This window comes from Oncorhynchus mykiss, chromosome 24 (genome assembly GCF_013265735.2).
Source record: "Oncorhynchus mykiss isolate Arlee chromosome 24, USDA_OmykA_1.1, whole genome shotgun sequence".
NCBI classification, from domain to species: domain Eukaryota; kingdom Metazoa; phylum Chordata; class Actinopteri; order Salmoniformes; family Salmonidae; genus Oncorhynchus; species Oncorhynchus mykiss.
Genome location: NC_048588.1, coordinates 19,774,483 through 19,793,524, shown reverse-complemented (window position 1 = coordinate 19,793,524; position 19,042 = coordinate 19,774,483). Strand labels below are relative to the sequence as shown.

Sequence of the window (19,042 nt, the reverse complement as noted above, 5' to 3'; positions counted from 1 at the left end):
TTTATGCGGCTCATGTATAATGCAAGTACCTTCCCCAAAACAAAGAAAAACAAAAACAGATCCCCAGCACCCTCAGCGCTAACCCCCTGCCACTGAGAATTAATAATACAGTTCAAGACGCATTGGAAACTAGAATGAGTCCCCTAAGTGCCCATGTGGTCTAATTTGTCTGAGTAAAATTGAAATCACTGCTTAAATCTTACAGTGAAAAACTAACTTTAAAGATGCTGCAGTTCTCTGAGTTTAATTGGGTAGTAGCTTTCATGCACTTGACAGTCATTTCAAATTCCATTTCACTTCAACTGTCACGTCCTGACCTTAGTTCCTTTTGTATGTTTCTATTTTAGGTTGGTCAGGGCGTGAGTTGGGGTGGGCATTCAATGTTTTTGTTCTATGTTTGGTTTTTCCATGTGTTTGGCCTGGTATGGTTCCCAATCAGAGGCAGCTGTCAATCGTTGTCTCTGATTGAGAACCATTCTTAGGTAGCCTGTTTTCCCACTCTTGTTTGTGGGTGGTTGTTTTCTGTTTAGTGTCACCTTGCAGAACTGTTTTGTTTCTTCCATTCACTTCGTTATTCTGTTTTGTGTGTTCAGTTAATTAATTAACATGGACATTTACCACGCTGCGCATTTGTCCGACATTCCATACTCGTCTTCAGATGACGAAGAGATCCGTTACATCAACCCCCAACAATATTCCCTAAGATGTTATTGAAACAGAGGTGTAGGTGCCAGAAAAAAGCAATCGCCTACTCAACAATTTTTTTTTTACAATACGTTTTGTTTTCTTTCATAGCTGTTTCATAGATTGTATGAAAGGTTGAAAACTTGGGCAGAGTTTAAAGTCTCACTACCACTGTACATGTTCCGTAGATGCAGCTGAGGCTTTCTACAGTACACCATATTATCCATTTTATTTAGGTAACATAGAGTACAAGCGAGCATCCTGTTTATAAGAAGTCATCCAGTAGTATCATCCCTCCTGATCCTATGCACTCAAGCACACTTATCTGTGAATGTATTATTGATATAGCTGGGAGAAAACACTACACTGAGGTCTTACAGATCCATCTCGCTCAGAAAGGAGCATCTCAGTAGGGAACCTCAGTCTAAGTCCTCCATGTACACTTCAACAGCGGTAAACATATGTACCAGAGAGTGTGAGGTGGAACAAGTCACCTCCAGGAGGGTACAGTGGGCCTTTATGAAATGTTAAAGTGGGCCTCAAATATGCTCATTGTTTCTCGTGATTGTATAATACAGGAGGGTAGCTATAGAACATGTATCTTACTCTTTATCAAGCCTTCAGAGATCCCCCCAACAGTGTTGGAAAAATAAGTGCTTCATCAGAATGAAATGGGTTATGTCAAGTATCCAGAACAGATGTGGATGTTTTGGGGTTATAATGTGTTTGCACCAGAGCCTCTGCACTTGATGGAAAGCAAAATACTTGACAAGCTGTTTCATTCTCGTACTTTATGTGATTTGGCATGCATATTTTCTCAGATTTTACAACTGTTATCCCTATGTGATTTGGATAGTGAGGAAATATACACTCAGTGGCCAGTTTATTAGGTACACTCATCTAGTACAGGGTCGGAACCCCTTTGCCCCAGAACGGCCTTGGGGAGTGAATTATTTGGGGAGTACCTCCGGCGCCGACAGAGATGGCCGCCTCGCTTCGCGTTCCTAGGAAACTATGCAGTTTTTTGTTTTTTTTACGTGTTATTTCTTACATTGGTACCCCAGGTCATCTTGGGTTTCATTACATACAGTCGAGAAGAACTACTGAACATAGCAGCGTCAACTCACCATCAGTACGACCAAGAATATGACTTTCGCGAAGCGGATCCGGAGCCGGCGACCCAAAAAAACGACTTCGTAAAAGTAGGAAACGGAGTGGTCTTCTGGTCAGACTCTGGAGACGGGCACATCGTGCACCACTCCCTAGCATTCTTCTCGCCAATGTCCAGTCTCTTGACAACAAGGTTGATGAAATCCGAGCAAGGGTAGCATTCCAGAGGGACATCAGAGACTGTAACGTTCTTTGCTTCACGGAAACATGGCTCACTGGAGAGATGCTATCGGAGTCGGTGCAGCCAGCTGGTTTCTCCACGCATCGCGCAGACAGAAACAAACATCTTTCTGGTAAGAAGAGGGGCGGGGGCGTATGCTTCATGGTTAACGTGACGTGGTGTGATCATAACAAAATACAGCTACTCAAGTCCTTCTGTTCACCTGATTTAGAGTTCCTCACAATCAAATGTCGACCGCATTATCTACCAAGGGAATTCTCTTCGATTATAATCACAGCCGTATATATTCCCTCTGTGCAAACTGGAATCCATTTATCCGGAGGCTGCATTCATTGTAGCTGGGGATTTTAACAAGGCTAATCTGAAAACAAGACTCCCTAACTTTTATCAGCATATCGATTGCGCAACCAGGGCTGGAAAAACCTTGGATCACTGCTATTCTAACTTCCGCGACGCATATAAGGCCCTGCCCCGCCCTCCTTTCGGAAAAGCTGACCACGACTCCATTTTGTTGATCCCTGCCTACAGACAGAAACTAAGACAAGAAGCTCCCGCGCTGAGGTCTGTTCAACGCTGGTCCGACCAATCTGACTCCACACTCCAAGACTGCTTCCATCACGTGGACTGGGATATGTTTCGTATTGCGAGCGAGTTCATTAGAACGTGAGCGAGTTCATTAGAACGTGCGTTGAAGATGTCGTTCCCATAGCAACGATTAAAACATTCCCAAACCAGAAACCGTGGATTGATGGCAGCATTCGCGTGAAACTGAAAGCCCGAACCACTGCTTTTAATCAGGGCAAGGTGACCGGAAACATGACCGAATACAAACAGTGTAACTATTCCCTCCGCAAGGCAATCAAACAAGCTAAGCGTCAGTATAGAGACAAAGTAGAATCTCAATTCAACGGCTCAGACACAAGAGGTATGTGGCAGGGTCTACAGTCAATCACGGATTACAAAAAGAAAACCGTCCCCGTCACGGACCAGGATGTCTTGCTCCCAGGCAGACTAAATAACTTTTTTGCCCGCTTTGAGGACAATATAGTGCCACTGACACCGCAACTAAAACATGCGGACTCTCCTTCACTGCAGCCGACGTGAGGAAAACATTTAAACGTGTCAACGCTCGCAAGGCCGCAGGCCCAGACGGCATCCCCAGCCGCGCCCTCAGAGCATGCGCAGACCAGCTGGCTGGTGTGTTTACGGACATATTCAATCAATCCCTATCCCAGTCTGTTGTTCTCACATGCTTCAAAAGGGCCACCATTGTTCCTGTTCCCAAGAAAGCTAAGGTAACTGAGCTAAACGACTACCGCCCCGTAGCACTCACTTCCGTCATCATGAAGTGCTTTGAGAGACTAGTCAAGGACCATATCACCTCCACCCTACCTGACACCCTAGACCCACTCCAATTTGCTTACCGCCCAAATAGGTCCACAGACGATGCAATCTCAACCACACTGCACGCTGCCCTAACCCATCTGGACAAGAGGAATACCTATGTGAGAATGCTGTTCATCGACTACAGCTCGGCATTTAACACCATAGTGCCCTCCAAGCTCGTCATCAAGCTCGAGACCCTGGGTCTCGACCCCGCCCTGTGCAACTGGGTACTGGACTTCCTGACTGGCCGCTCCCAGGTGGTGAGGGTAGGCAACAACATTTCCACCCCGCTGATCCTCAACACTGGGGCCCCACAAGGGTACTCCCTGTTCACCCACGACTGCGTGGCCACGCACGCCTCCAACTCAATCATCAAGTTTGCGGACGACACAACAGTGGTAGGCTTGATTACCAACAACGACGAGACGGCCTACAGGGAGGAGGTGAGGGCCCTCGGAGTGTGGTGTCAGGAAAATAACCTCACACTCAACGTCAACAAAACTAAGGAGATGATTGTGGACTTCAGGAAACAGCAGAGGGAACACCCCCCTATCCACATCGATGGAACAGTAGTGGAGAGGGTAGTAAGTTTTAAGTTCCTCGGCGTACACATCACAGACAAACTGAATTGGTCCACCCACACAGACAGCATCGTGAAGAAGGCGCAGCAGCGCCTCTTCAACCTCAGGAGGCTGAAGAAATTTGGCTTGTCACCAAAAGCACTCACAAACTTCTACAGATGCACAATCGAGAGCATCCTGTCGGGCTGTATCACCGCCTGGTACAGCAACTGCTCCGCCCACAACCGTAATGCTCTCCAGAGGGTAGTGAGGTCTGCACAACGCATCACCGGGGGCAAACTACCTGCCCTCCAGGACACCTACACCACCCGATGTCACAGGAAGGCCATAATGATCATCAAGGACAACAACCACCCAAAACACTGCCTGTTCACCCCGCTATCAACCAGAAGGCGAGGTCAGTGCAAGTGCATCAAAGTAGGGACCGAGAGACTGAAAAACAGCTTCTATCTCAAGGCCATCAGACTGTTAAACAGCCACCACTAACATTGAGTGGCTGCTGCCAAAACACTGACTCAACTCCAGCCACTTTAATAATGGGAATTGATGTAAAATATATCACTAGCCACTTTAACCAATGTTTACATACCCTACCCTCATCTGTATATACTGTACTCTATATCATTTTTTATTTTACCTTTATTTAACTAGGCAAGTCAGTTAAGAACAAATTCTTATTTTCAATGAAAGCCTAGGAACAGTGGGTTAACTGCCTGTTCAGGGGCAGAATGACAGATTTGTACCTTGTCAGCTCAGGGGTTTGAACTTGCAACCTTGTGGTTACTAGTCCAACACTCTAACCACTAGGCTACCCTGCATCTTTATGTAATACATGTATCACTAGCCACTTTAAACTATGCCACTTTGTTTACATACCCTACATTACTCATCTCATATGTATATACTGTACTCGATACCATCTACTGCATCTTGCCTATGCCGTTCTGTACCATCACTCATTCATACATCTTCATGTACATATTCTTTATCCCTTTACACTTGTGTGTATAAGGTAGTAGTTTTGGAATTGTTAGGTTAGATTACTCGTTGGTTACTACTGCATTGTCGGAACTAGAAGCACAAGCATTTCGCTACACTCGCATTAACATCTGCTAACCATGTGTATGTGACAAATAAATGTGATTTTATTTTGATTTGCATTTGTAAAGAGTCTCAATGTACCCGTTCGTGTAGACTGGAATAGCCTGACTTTAACCTTACACTTCACTGGCTTCCTAGAGAGTATGCTACATGACGTATACAATAGTAAGCTGAGCTTATTCCCCAGAGTTTGCCCCCACTATCGGTACCTCACAAATTTGATTCTTCCTCACAGTCTGACACACGTACTCCATTCCACTCAGAAGTTGCAGGCAATCTTTACTTTTGAGTGCCACAAAAGTCAACAGATGTCCCATGTTGGACCTTCCTATTATGAGGCAATCTAAGTGAGTTTGGCTGTGGGTCAAAGTGTAGTGTTGTTCACCACACAGTGAAACATGGGTACTGTGGAGGAGACTGAGCAACAGCTGGGGATGGTGCAGTAAACCACTGAGAGGATGTCACTTACAGTACAGCATTAAGATGATTCATTGAAGTTAACATGCTTGGTTCCTCAAGCTTCAACACTTGAAACCTGCCAAGCATATCTGACGAAAGGTCAGTTCACTCCAATTTATTTGTAGAAAGGAGAGGACACGAGGTGACATGAGTACAGAGGGAATTTAATCAACCTGCTATCCAGATGCTTTAGTCAGGTTCTGCTCTACAAGCAGACTGTTTTAGCGTGAGATGCACATCTGAACATGGCCACTGGTGCATGGCTAATGACCAATAAAGGAATCCTGCACATATTACCATGACAACTTTTAGCAGAACACTGTTTTGGTTGTCAAGGGAAGTGCATATCAAGGATTTAAATGTACATTATATGGCTAATTGGGGGGCGCTGTGTTGAAGCCACCGTGCCTCCATCTTGACACTCCCCCACCATTGTAAAACATTTTTGGGAAGCTATAGGAAAGCATTTATTAATATCTACATTCGTTTTGCCACACATGTACTACATTACAGAAACCTTAATGCATAGTTTTAAATTATATCATGTGAGCTAAAAATAAAAAATATATACAAATATTTTCCTTAAAGTACTATTTTATTTTTCTATTACTGATGTTACTGTCCCCACTACAACCAACAGTTACGTAATACATGTAATGTTGTCCTTTAATTGAACTACTGTCAAATGAAATGTATTCCTATGGAGTCCTTCTCCTACTGGGGAGAGTCAATATCTTCGACCGGTGGCTTCGAAGCCTCTCAATGGCCAATACATAGTATTAGCAATCCAGGGTTTATATACAGTGCCTTCAGAAAGTATTCATACCCCTTAACTTGTACATTTTGTTGTGTTAAAGCCTAAATTCAAAATGGATTCTAAAAAAAAATCTCACCCACTACACACAATACCCCATAATGAGAAAGTCAAAACATGTTTTTAGAATTTTTTACAACTATATAAAAAATGTAATACAGAAATATATTGTTTACATAAGTATTCACACCCCTGAGTCATTACATATTAAAATCACCTTTGGCAGCGATTACAGCTGTGAGTCTTTCTCGGTAAATCTCTTAAGCACTTTGCACACCTGGATTGTACAATATTTGCACGTTATTATGGTTGTTGATTGGTTGTTGATCATTGCTAGACAGCGAGTCTTGCCATAGGTTTTCAAGCTGATTTAAGTCAAAACTGTAACTACGCCACTCAGGAACATTCAATGTTGTCTTGGTAAGCTCCAGTGTATATTTGTATTCATTTCTAACAACTTTGACATTATCGGGTATTGTGTGTGAGCCAGTGACACAAAATCTCAATTTAATACATTTTAAAATCTGTCCGTGACACAGCAAAATGTGGAAAAAGTCAAGGAGTGTGAATACTTTCTGAAGGCAGTGTACATCATTGGTGCATACAGATGTAGGATCTGCACAGCAGGAAATGCAAACATGTAGTGTATTCAAGGTTTAAAAAGGCTTATATAATTTGTAATTTCCACTTTAAAATGTCCATTATTTATAATCCACATAATAATTCACATTTCATGTTGCTGCAGGATTATTTTCCTGCTGTAGCAAACTGCCTCAAATGAAGACACAGCCAAGGAGGGATCAGACACATTTTCAGATTGGATGCTCTCTGTTAAACACATTTTGCATTCCAGCTTTTGATGCATTTTTTAAAGAGATTTTTCTGTAAATTACCTAAATGATGTAGCAGCAATTACCAATAATGGGGAAATGTGTGTAAAACACTGGGCTCCTTCCTCACCTTGGTCTTTTGGAAAAGGATATAAGCAGTCAGATAGAGTCACAGTAGCAAAGTGATTAGAGGCAATATCGATCCATGTCTTTGGGTAACTTCTCTGTTCAAAGTGAATGGACTACACCTCAATTTGTTTCTTTAGCCCTCCCGATGACTGCATATTTTCCTAAAGCTATTCAACGACAAACAGGATTTAAAAACTGCTCAGCGGCCGTCAGTCGAGCATAGAATGGGATAATGGTTGTCAGCATCAAGGGACTTATTTCTCTACATATGATCCCAGGCAAATCTATTACACCTATAATCATATGATCATATATTTTTTTAAGTGATAAAGTGCTTGTGACAATTTTACGACCTGTAGTGACTTCACAATGCAGGCCTTACCAGATGGAGAGGAAGGTAATTCACAAAAGCAATAGTGTGCTAGATAAAAAAAAATGTTACTTGAAATGTTTGGGCACCACAACCAGTAGTTAGTATCACATCATATATTGAATGCACTGTGTATGATAGACTATCACAGGCAGGTACAGTAATTTAAGTACGTGTAAAGGCTGTGCATGATTCAATTTGCACATCAAATGGAGGCGGCTACCTGCTTGCTAACAAATACCCAAATACAGTTGACATCGGAAGTTTACAAACACTTAGGTTGGAGTCATTAAAACTCGTTTTTCAACCACTCCACAAATGTCTTGTTAACAAACTATAGTTTTGGCAAGCCGGTTAGGACATCTACTTTGTGTAGGACACAAGTAATTTTTCCAAAAATTGTTTACAGACAGATTATTTCACTTGTAATTCACTGTATCACAATTACAGTGAGTCAGAAGTTTACATACACTAAGCTGTCTTTAAACAGCTTGGAAAATTCCAGAAAATGATGTCATGGCTTTAGAAGCTTCTGAAAGGCTAATTGACATCATTTGAGTCAATTGGCGGATTACCTGTGGATGTATTTCAAGGCCTACTTTCAAACTCAGTTCCTCTTTGCTTGACATCATGGGAAAATAAAAATAAATCAGCCAAGACCTCCACAATTGTAGACCTCCACAAGTCTGGTTCATCCTTGGGAGCAATTGCCAAAAGCCTGAAGGTACCACGTTCATCTGTACAAACAATAGTACGCAAGTATAAACACCATGGGACCACGCAGCTGTCACACCGCTCAGGAAGGAGACGCTTTCTGTCTCCTAGAGATGAACGTACTTTGGTACTTTGGCGAAAAGTGAAAATCAATCCCAGAACAACAGCAAATGACCTTATGCTGGAGGAAACAGGTACCAAAATATCTACATCCACAGTAAAACGAGTCGACATAACCTGAAAGGCCGCTCAGCAAGGAAGAAGCCACTGCTCCAAAACCGCCATAAAATGCCAGACTACGGTTTGCAACTGCACATGGGGACAAAGATCTGACTTTTTGGAGAAATGGCCTCTGGTCTGATGAAACAAAAATAGAATTGTTTGGCCATAATGACCATCGTTATGTTTGGAGGAAAAAAGGGATGCTTGCAAGCCGAAGAATACCATCCCAACCTGTGAAGCACGTGGGTGGCAGCATCTTGTTGTGAGGGTGCTTTGCTGCAGAATGGACTGGTGCACTTCACAAAATAGATGGTATCATGAGGTGGGAAATTATGTGGATATATTGAAGCAACATCTCAAGTCATCAGTTAAAGCTAAAGCTAAAGCTAAGTTAAAGCTTGGTTGCAAATGGGTCTTGCAAATGGACAATGACCCCAAGCATACTTCCAAAGTTGTGGTAAAATGGCTTAAGAACAACAAAGTCAAGGTATTGGAGTGGCCATCACAAAGCCCTGACCTCAGTCCCATAGAAAAGTTGTGGGAAGAACTGAAAAAGCATGTGCGAGCAAGGAGGCCTACAAACCTGACTCAGTTACACCAGCTCTGTCAGGAGGAATTGGCCAAAATTCACTTAACTTATTGTGGGAAGCTTGTGGAAGGCTACCCGAAACATTTGACCCAAGTTAAACAATTTAAAGGCAATGCTACCAAATACTAATTGAGTGTATGTAAACTTCTGACCAACTGGGAATGTGATGAATGTGACATAAAAGCTGAAATAAATCATTCTCTCTACTATTATTCTGACATTTCACATTCTTAAAATAAAGTATTGATCCTAACTGACCTAAGACATGTAATTTTTACTAAATGTCAGGAATTGTGAAAACTTTACATCTCAAGTATTGTCTCTTCACGAGTTGTACAGCGGTGCTTTATTAAATGCCTTAGAAGTCTACGTTAAAGTTTTACAACGACAATAAACTTCCACATGCAGGGGTTGTTTTGTATTCCCCTAACAGTTTTAGACAGCTACAGTAGACAAGGAGGCGTGTGCCCTTTCCCCAAAAAGTCAAATCCTAGGGATGATTACATCTTCTCTGGCCTGACCCTGGCTAGCTAGCAGCAAAAAGCTTTCATGATCACAGATGAAAGGACAGGGAGGAGGAGAAGCAGACTTCTGTGCAGTCTGAAGAATACGTTTCCTTCATGGGGTAGACTGAATAACTTACATTATTATTATATATGAGCACTCCATCCTATGCCCTTGATTCCCCCATCTTATGCTCGCACCGTGGCACCGATTGAGGCAACACTTCACTTTATTATTTACATATTGCAGTAATAATCGTCCATATTCTTTTCTCCCTTCACATTCGTTTTCGTATTCCATTTGCTTTTAGGGCTACATGAAGCATACCCAATATAGGCAGAGTAGTGTAATGTATAAATGAAACATTAGGGCAGCGAAGACAGAGTCTTACTCAGCGGTCACATGCATTTTGCAGACATTTTAAGTCAGTCAGAACATATAGGAATAAAGCAGAAAGAATGTGTCCAGCCAGACTAAAGCAAGCGACTTTAAATGGGCAGCCATCAGAGAGGTCCTGAATAATTGATAGGTCCTCTTGTTTTGCAGCACAATGAGGAGGCTTTATGTCCTACACAGAGACCAGGGTGTCTATTATGCTGTTTCAGCGTGTCATGTTTATACTCCTCATTTGCATATGTATTACATTTACTTTATTTGATTTAGGAATTTTGTGGCATGTGTTTATAATGAATGCATCTGCTACTGGTTCCTGAGTAATTGCATTATCAATATGGCAGGTGTCAGAATCCACCACATATGTCTTGATCTGGAAACCAACTGCTCTGCCTCAGGAGAGCCAACTGCTCTGCCTCAGGAGAGCCAACTGCTCTGCCTCAGGAGAGCCAACTGCTCTGCCTCAGGAGAGCCAACTGCTCTGCCTCAGGAGAGCCAGCAACACGACATGCTAAGTCTTTCTACTGAAATGTGCTCTGACAAGGTTAATACATTTCAGCCATTCAAGTTTTCAAAACAACAGATACATGAGATGGGGAACATTTTAGTTTAGCATATTCACTAGGATATGTTTTTTTCTGTGGAGGCAGCCATTTCCTTTCTTTTATTTTGTATCTATCAGCAGCGCCATGCTTGTTTAGCTAGCACTGAGCTGCTGTGTCTAACCCCAAGCTCTGGAATATTGACAGTAGCTACAGCGCCTACCAAGCACATTACCCAGCTGCTCAGCTGCACTGCACAACACAAAACCACCACTGAGACAAAGAGGGATCGACCAAATCCAGGGAGAGCACTGAGCAGCAAACTGTGATGATACAGGACCCTAAGACAGGAATAGAAAAGTCCTCCCCTGTGCAGCTTTTAATATTGTGTCATCTTTTCATTCTTTCCTTCCTGTTCCCTTGTGCAAGTTAAGCAATTCAAATGAGGCAATTTATTTCATTAGTAAGTTGTCTGTTTTCACCTGGTAATCTACCTGGTAATCTACCTGGTAATCTATCTGTTTAAGGTGTAGCCAAAAGGAAAGTGGCTTCTTTTATGTTATGCATAATTATAAACCACCCTGGTAAATAACATGTTCATTTTTCATCCAACGCAACCGCGTATTAGATACACATTACTGTAATTTAGTGCAAGCAGTCATTGAGCCTTTACAAACCTCAATAAATTGGACCCATCCTTCTTTATGTACATATCATTGTCTATGGAAACATGGCTCCAAAAAGCTTAATATTAGAGGGTAGTTTCACTGACAAACAAAAATACAATGGAATCCTGGGTCCATTACAGAATGCAAGTTGTAGGAACAGCATTTCCCATACATTAGAACGTAATCACCACGCTAATGCACCATAATGGGGCATAAATCTGTAGGGTCAATCAAGTGCACATGCAATACACCAGCTGCAGTCATTCTCCCTATGATATACTGTACAAGCATAAGCCCTCTTAGTACAGTGAAATAACCAATGGTGACAAATATGTTTGTTGTTTGATCGTCTTGTTCTTTATGACTTTTTGGAACGTATTTAAATTGTACTGTATTTCCTTTCCTTTTGTATTGGACAGTATCTCTGACTGAATGCCCATTCACATTAATGATGACAGACTGCAGGAGGTTGTCAACTCAGGAGTTGTGTGGTGGGCGTGGGGTAAGGCACTGACACATGAAAAATGATTCAAACAAGTACTCTGTAACATCAGCGTTTACTAAATTATGGATATTGTGATGGAATACACCTTTCAGAAAATAAAACGAAAAAAGTTCAAATTGATTCACTCTGCTAAATTGACCTTAACATTGACTATTAACTTTCAGCGTGTCCAGTCTGTGTTTATCCTCTAATAGTGTTTGGAAATGATTCCATTGAAAAACACTCACTGGTATAGGGGGCGGCAGGGTAGCCTAGTGGTTAGAGTGTTGGACTAGTAACCGGAAGTTTGCGAGTTCAAACCCCTGAGCTGTTGTTCTCTGTCGTTCTGCCCCTGAACAGGCAGTTAAATAAGAATTTGTTCTTAACTGACTTGCCTGGCTAAATAAAAATAAAATAAATAGTCACAATACATAGAGATATGGCTCAGCTAAAATGGGGATATCCTATTATGGGTTTGCTTGCAGAAATTGTTTGGACATGCAACTGTATTTCTACAAATAAACACATTTATTAGGATATCCATGTGATCGTTTTTGGCAGCAAATGAAAATTGGCTGTTATTAAGACACTTTTTAGCAAATTGCTCTGCCAACCACTTCCCTAGTGTGTTTGAGACATGCATGTCATTCAGATAATGAGGATTAGTTCATGAATCCGTAGTTAGGTAGGGGCCTACACATTCCCCAAAATGGCCTCCATTGTGTGAGTAATCTGTGTGCTTTTTGACATCTATTGGTTATACACCCCGTTGTTTAATTACAGCGTAAGAATATAAGATAATATTTGAAGCCTTCAACTGGTGACAACTGAATTGCTGCCAACAGAAGATGTGACAAAAGCTATTAACAGTTTTGAAAAAGCAGATTTTGGTGTAATGATGCCCCAATACGAAAAGCAACATGGTCTATTTTATAACTCCTAACAATAAGTGCTACCCCTGTCAATTCCCTCCAACCGGTCATAGATCTAAAGCAGCCAGGCACTACGAGGACAAATCGTGTCACTTCTGTCACACAGCAACCCAATCTAACACAGGAAATGAAACTCCAGTGTATGTGTTATGCTGCCATCTCCATATTTTACACTGTGATTTACTAAGGGATTATAAAGGCATCATCAGTATTTGGGCCATTCCACAAAATGAGTGCTTTTTTTGTCCCTTTGATATTTTAAGTATAAATTGTTTTAAAAGCCTAATATATCAAATTAAGTGCCCTTTAAAATAGACCACATGGAAAAATCCATAAATCCGATTTTCTTTTATATGAATGAAGGCCTGCTAAAGTGCCAAAACTCAACCCTGTCTCTCTTCTAGGAAGATTTTAACCCACTTAATAATAACCATCATTGTAAAGCCCCTAGTTATTTTGTTGCTTTGACAAAGTCATTTCTGAAGATGATTATTTATTTCATGTGATTAGTGATTCATTTACGTATGTCCTTTATTTTAAGGTCAACCCTAAATCAAAGGCAAGACTTAAAAATGGCTGTCTAGCAATGATTAACAACCAACTTGACAGACCTTAAAGACATTTTAAAAGACTAATGTGCAAATATTGTACAATCCAGGTGTGCAAAGCTATTAGAGAATTAGCCAGAAAGACTTACAGCTGTAATCGCTGCCAAAGGTAATTCTATCATGTATTGACTGAGAGGTGTGAATACTTATGTAAATGTATTTCATTTTCAATAAATTTGCAAACATTTCTAAAAACATGTCATGATTGGGTATTGTGTGTAGATGGGTGAGAAAAAAATAATATTTTATCAATTTTGAATTCAGGCTGTAACGGAACATAATGTTGATTAAGTCAAGGAATTAATTATAAATACTTTCTGAAGGCACTGTATCAAACATTTACATTATTAGCAAACGATAATGCCTTGGTTGTATTGTCAACATTTTTGTCTTTCCCAATAGTGACCCTTAGATAGAAATTAATATAAATGCATGACTTCCATTAAAGACAACAGGATCTGCTTGTCAATGAACCGCATGCCATTGCCATATACATATTATTGACTGTACGTTTGTTTATTCCATATGTAACTCTGTGTTGTTGTTTATGTCTTATGTCGCACTGCTTTGCTTTATCTTGGCCAGGTCGCAGTTATAAATGTGAACTTGTTCTCAACTTGTCACGCCCTGGCCATAGAGAGGCTTTTTATTCTCTATTTTGGTTAGGCCAGGGTGTGACTAGGGTGGGCGTTCTATGTTCTTTTTTCTATGTTTTTGGCCGGGTATGGTCCTCAATCAGAGACAGCTGTCTGTCGTTGTCTCTAAATGAGAACCATACTTAGGCATACTTAGGTGTCTGTGTTTCACCATATAGAACTGTTTCGATTTTCATTGTTTCACTTTGGTTATTTTGTATTCAGTGTTCAGTTATATTTCATTAAAATGGACACTTACCATGCTACGTTTTGGTCCGATCTTTCATACTCCTCCTCAGATGAAGAAGATCGTTACACCGCTAGCCTACCTGGTTAAATAAAGGTGAAATAAAAATAAAATAAATCTGCAAGAGTAGGTTAAGGACCGTCTCAGTTCAGATCATTTAAGTCCATAATAAGAGCTAATCTGCCAACAGTTGTCGGTCTACAAGGTATACACACAATACAACATGATAACAGGAACCAACCTGTCTGTGTCCCGTGCTGCTATTTCTTATTCCCCGCAGCAAACCATAATGCTACTAGATTCACAGAGGCAGAGATATACAGTATGAGCAAAATAGATATGATGACCAGACTACAGAAGAAGATGAATCAAAAAGCTAATTCTTCAGCCTCTGCTAGGCTGTTGGTGCTTAAACAAGACTGCTATTAGTGTGGTGCTAAATGAAAATAACGTCACAGTCATCTGCAAAACCTAATAATTGCGTTCCAGGATTGTCAGTCTCATTTCCTACACTTAATTCATCACTAAAATAAATCATAATCACTTTCTCAAGAAAAGTGAGGATAAGGTCATCTCTTTTTAAATGACCAGCGTATCCTCTTTCCTGCTTATCGTAGTAAAATCGCACACCAGAAGCTCCGGGTTGTCACTTTCTAAAAGCTAATTCAATGAAAAAATACCCTCAAGTTCACCCCTGCTTCAAAGAGCATTAATAGTTGGCATATGGTACCATTTCCCCCGATTGATTTGTCAATTTGCTGCTCATTGAAAAACCAACAAGGGTTTTTAGCTCGATATTAATGAAATCTATATATCAGGTCTGGTACACTGTTTCTCTACTCTTTGTTGTGCAGGTATTCATATTCTACTTAAAGCAGGATAAAATAATATAATACTCTAAAATGAGCTGACATTCGCTTTCTCTGTACTTATGGAATTTTGAAATCAGCAGTGCAGGCTTGAAATAACCAGTGACTGGGGACCTAAGACACATTCTAAGTATGAGTTTTCAGATGATGAAGTTGATGTCAACGGCAGCCAAAATCCCAATTTCTGTAAAGGGTCGATATTTCCCTTTTTTTAATCACAGAGTGAAAACACACAAATCTCCAACAAAATGTGTTTTGTAGGCTATTTTCCATGAATAGAAGAGGCTGAGGCTGTTTCATAGTGAAAAATGATGTAATTTCACTGACCGGTAGATATAATCCAGCCGGTGCAGTTTCTCAGTGTTGTATATGTGATTTCAGCTCATTTTAAAATTGGGCTGTTCCAGTCTAGACTGATCAAGTGCATCTAAATTACCACAACTTTTAATTAAACACATTTCTTTTGTGTCTGAATTGTTTCCTAAGTTCCTTATCTTGTCAACAACATAATGTCACTGTCCTTTGTATCACGCACACAATGTTATGGTTGGTTTCACTGTCAATCTGTTAATTGTTCTGTCAGTCTCTGAAGGTATCAGATATGTAGCAGGGAATGCAATTTTCCACTGCGCCTAATTAGTGTCATCGTTAGGAACTGACAAACTTACCTCAACACTACTAAGGAAACGCACCATCTGAGGTATGCCTTTTCCATTGTAAAATAATGTCTTCTGTAATACAACTGAGTGCGTTATGTACAGTGCGTTTGGAAAGATTTCAGACCTTGACATTTTATTACGTTACAGACTTATTTTAAAATGGATTAAATAAAAACGTTCCTCATCAATCTACACACAATACCTCAAAATGACAAAGTGAAAACAGGTTTTTAGAAAACGTTGCACATTTATAAAAAAATTATAAATGAAAATACCTTATTTACATAAATATTCAGACCGTTTTCTATGAGACTCAAAATTGAGCTCAGGTGCACCCTGTTTCCATGTATCATCGTTGAGATGCTTCTACAACTTGATTGGAGTCTACCTATGGTAAATTCAATGGATTGGACATGATTTTGAAAGGCACACACCTGTCTGGGGAAGGGTACCAGAAAAATGTGGCAGCATTGAAGGTCCCCAAGAACACAGTGGGCCCCATCATTCTTAAATGGAAGAAGTTCAGAATCACCAGGACTCTTCCTAGAGCTGGCCGCCCAGCCAAACTAACCAATTGGGGGGAAGGGCCTTGGTCAGGGAGGTAACCAGGAACCTGATGGTCACTCTGACAGAGCTCCAGAGCTCCTCTGTGGCGATGGGAGAACCTACCAGAAGGACAACCATCTCTGCAGCACTCCACCGATCAGGCCTTTATGGTAGAGTGGCCAAACAGAAGCCACTACTCAGTAAAAGGCATACGACAGCACGCTTGGAGTTTGACAAAAGGCACCTAAAGGACTCTCAGATCATGAGAAACAAGATTGTCTGGTCTGATGAAACCAATATTGAACTCTTTGGCCTGAATGCCAAGCGTCACATCTGGAAGAAACCTGGCACAATCCCTACGATGAAGCATGGTGGTGGCAGCATCATGCTGTGTGGATATTTTTCAGCATCAGGGACTGGGAGACTAGCCAGGACCGAGGCAAAGATGAACAAAGCAAAGTACAGAGAGATCTTATATGAAAACCTGCTCCAGAGCGCTGAGGACCACAGACTGGTCGAAGGTTCAACTTCCAACGGGACAACAACCCTAAGCACACAGCCAAGACAACGCAGGAGTGGCTTCGGGAAAAGTCTCTGAATGTCCTTAAGTGGCCCAGCCAAAGCCCAAACTTGAACCTGATCTAACATCTCTGGAGAGACCTAAAAATAGCTGTGCAGCAACGCTCCCCATCCAACCTAACAGAGCTTGAGAGGATCTGTAGAGAAGTGTGGAAGAAAATCCCCAAATACAGGTGTACCAAGCTTGTAGCGTCATACCCCAGAAGATTCAAGCCTGTAATCGTTGCCAAAGGTGCTTCACCAAAGTATTGAGTAAAGATTCTGAATACTTGTAAATGTAAATGTAAATGTGATATTTCAGTAAAAGAAAATCTACATTTGCAATAAAATTATACAAACCTGTTTTTGCTTTGTCATTATGGGATATTCTGTGTAGATTGATGAGCGGGGGAAAACAATTGAATCAATTTTAAGGCTGTAAGGTAACAAAATGTGGAAAAAGTCAAGGGGTCTGCATACTTACCAAATGCACTGTAACAACTTGATTGCATAATTTCATTTCAGGATTTGACAAAATTATATGTAAAGTACAACTTATGCCAATACATAAGGAAGGTACTTGTTAGTCCATGAGAAGAATTCAAAGCCCTAATCCTAACCATCTAATATATTGTGTGGCCTGCTTTATTAAGCTGTGTTGTACTGTCTGTTTATGTTCTTCCTGTGGAGATCTGGAAAGCTTGTACAGTACAGATTGTGAGCCCCGCCCTTGTTTCGGTAAAAATCTGAGGGATAGGGCTGGAGAAATGGAACCACTCTGAAATTCATAGACCATCCATAATGTAAAAATGATAGTATTAAACATGTTTTGAGGCTATATAGAGTTTGTTTACATTTACTTTGTTCACCAACATTGGAGCAAAACCCTCTTATATTTAGGGTTCTGATGGGGTACGACAGTTGAAAAATGCTCATGAGCCATTTATAAGTTATATTCTTATAAATTATATTAAATCCAAAAATGAATGTTGCAACAGCTTATTTCCCTTTTAACTTTAATTATTTATATAAATTATTCTTGAGGAGGTTAGGCTTAAGAATGATGAAGAAATTGTCACTGACATAATGCTACTCTAAGCTTTCTCATTATAAAATAAAAGCAACTACTGATCATGTACTCTTAACAACTGGTGCCCATACAGTAGGCTTCATTGGGAAAACGAGTTTACCCATGGTATATCAGGTCATATTACTTTCCGCTCTCATAATGACTTTTGTTTTAGGGCCCAGAAGAGTTGACACGCAATTACTTTTCCCATGGCTCTGCATGACATTGATGAAGCTGTGAGCAAATGCAACAAAAAAACGGAAGAAAAGTTGAACACTTAGGCTCAGCTAAAAGACTCTCAGTGGACAAAAGTGTAAAGCATCTTGCAAAATATAAACAATTTCCCAAATCTAGTCACATAGTACAAAGCTTGCATATTTTGTTCCACCAACACATTTTTTTATATATTTGTCTTGTAAGCCAAAACAGTCTGCCCTTTTTCCATTGTAAATTATGGCATTTTTTTATATATTTGTCTTGTAAGCCAAAACAGTCTGCCCTTTTTCCATTGTAAATTATGGCTTTTTTTATATATTTGTCTTGTAAGCCAAAACAGTCTGCCCTTTTTCCATTGTAAATTATGGCTTTTTTTTATATATTTGTCTTGTAAGCCAAAACAGTCTGCCCTTTTTCCATTGTAAATTATGGCATTTTTTTATATATTTGTCTTGTAAGCCAAAACAGTCTGCCCTTTTTCCATTGTAAATTATGGCATTTTTTTTTAGTTTTACAAGAAAAATACAGATTATTTTTGAACACACTTAAAGAAGCAGGAAATGTGACTCTGAGAGCATTGTTGGTAAGGAGCTCATCACTAATCCTCTTTTGAAATGAGTGCATGTCTTCAACTACCTACAATCAATAACTTAAAGCCTGGCTGTCTTAGAACACAGAATACACAACAGCAGCACATTACTGATATTCATCTACTTGGGATCCTCTTTATGGATTCGATATGTCATCGATGGCAGACCCTTATAAAACATTGCTCTCTGCTGCTCCGGGACTGGATTAATGTTGGAGAGAGGTTCTCCCTTGCCCTATCCCAGTTACAATTATTATATAGCAAATCCCCCTGAATATCTATTACCAACTTCA

General features: G+C 40.5%; 1 protein-coding gene across 4 annotated transcripts in view; it reads right to left on the bottom strand.

The window, feature by feature from the left end:
- Window positions 1-19,042, bottom strand: part of LOC110503363 (leucine-rich repeat and fibronectin type III domain-containing protein 1-like) — a 150,785-nt gene that overhangs the window by 66,599 nt on the left and 65,144 nt on the right. The window lies entirely within an intron of this gene.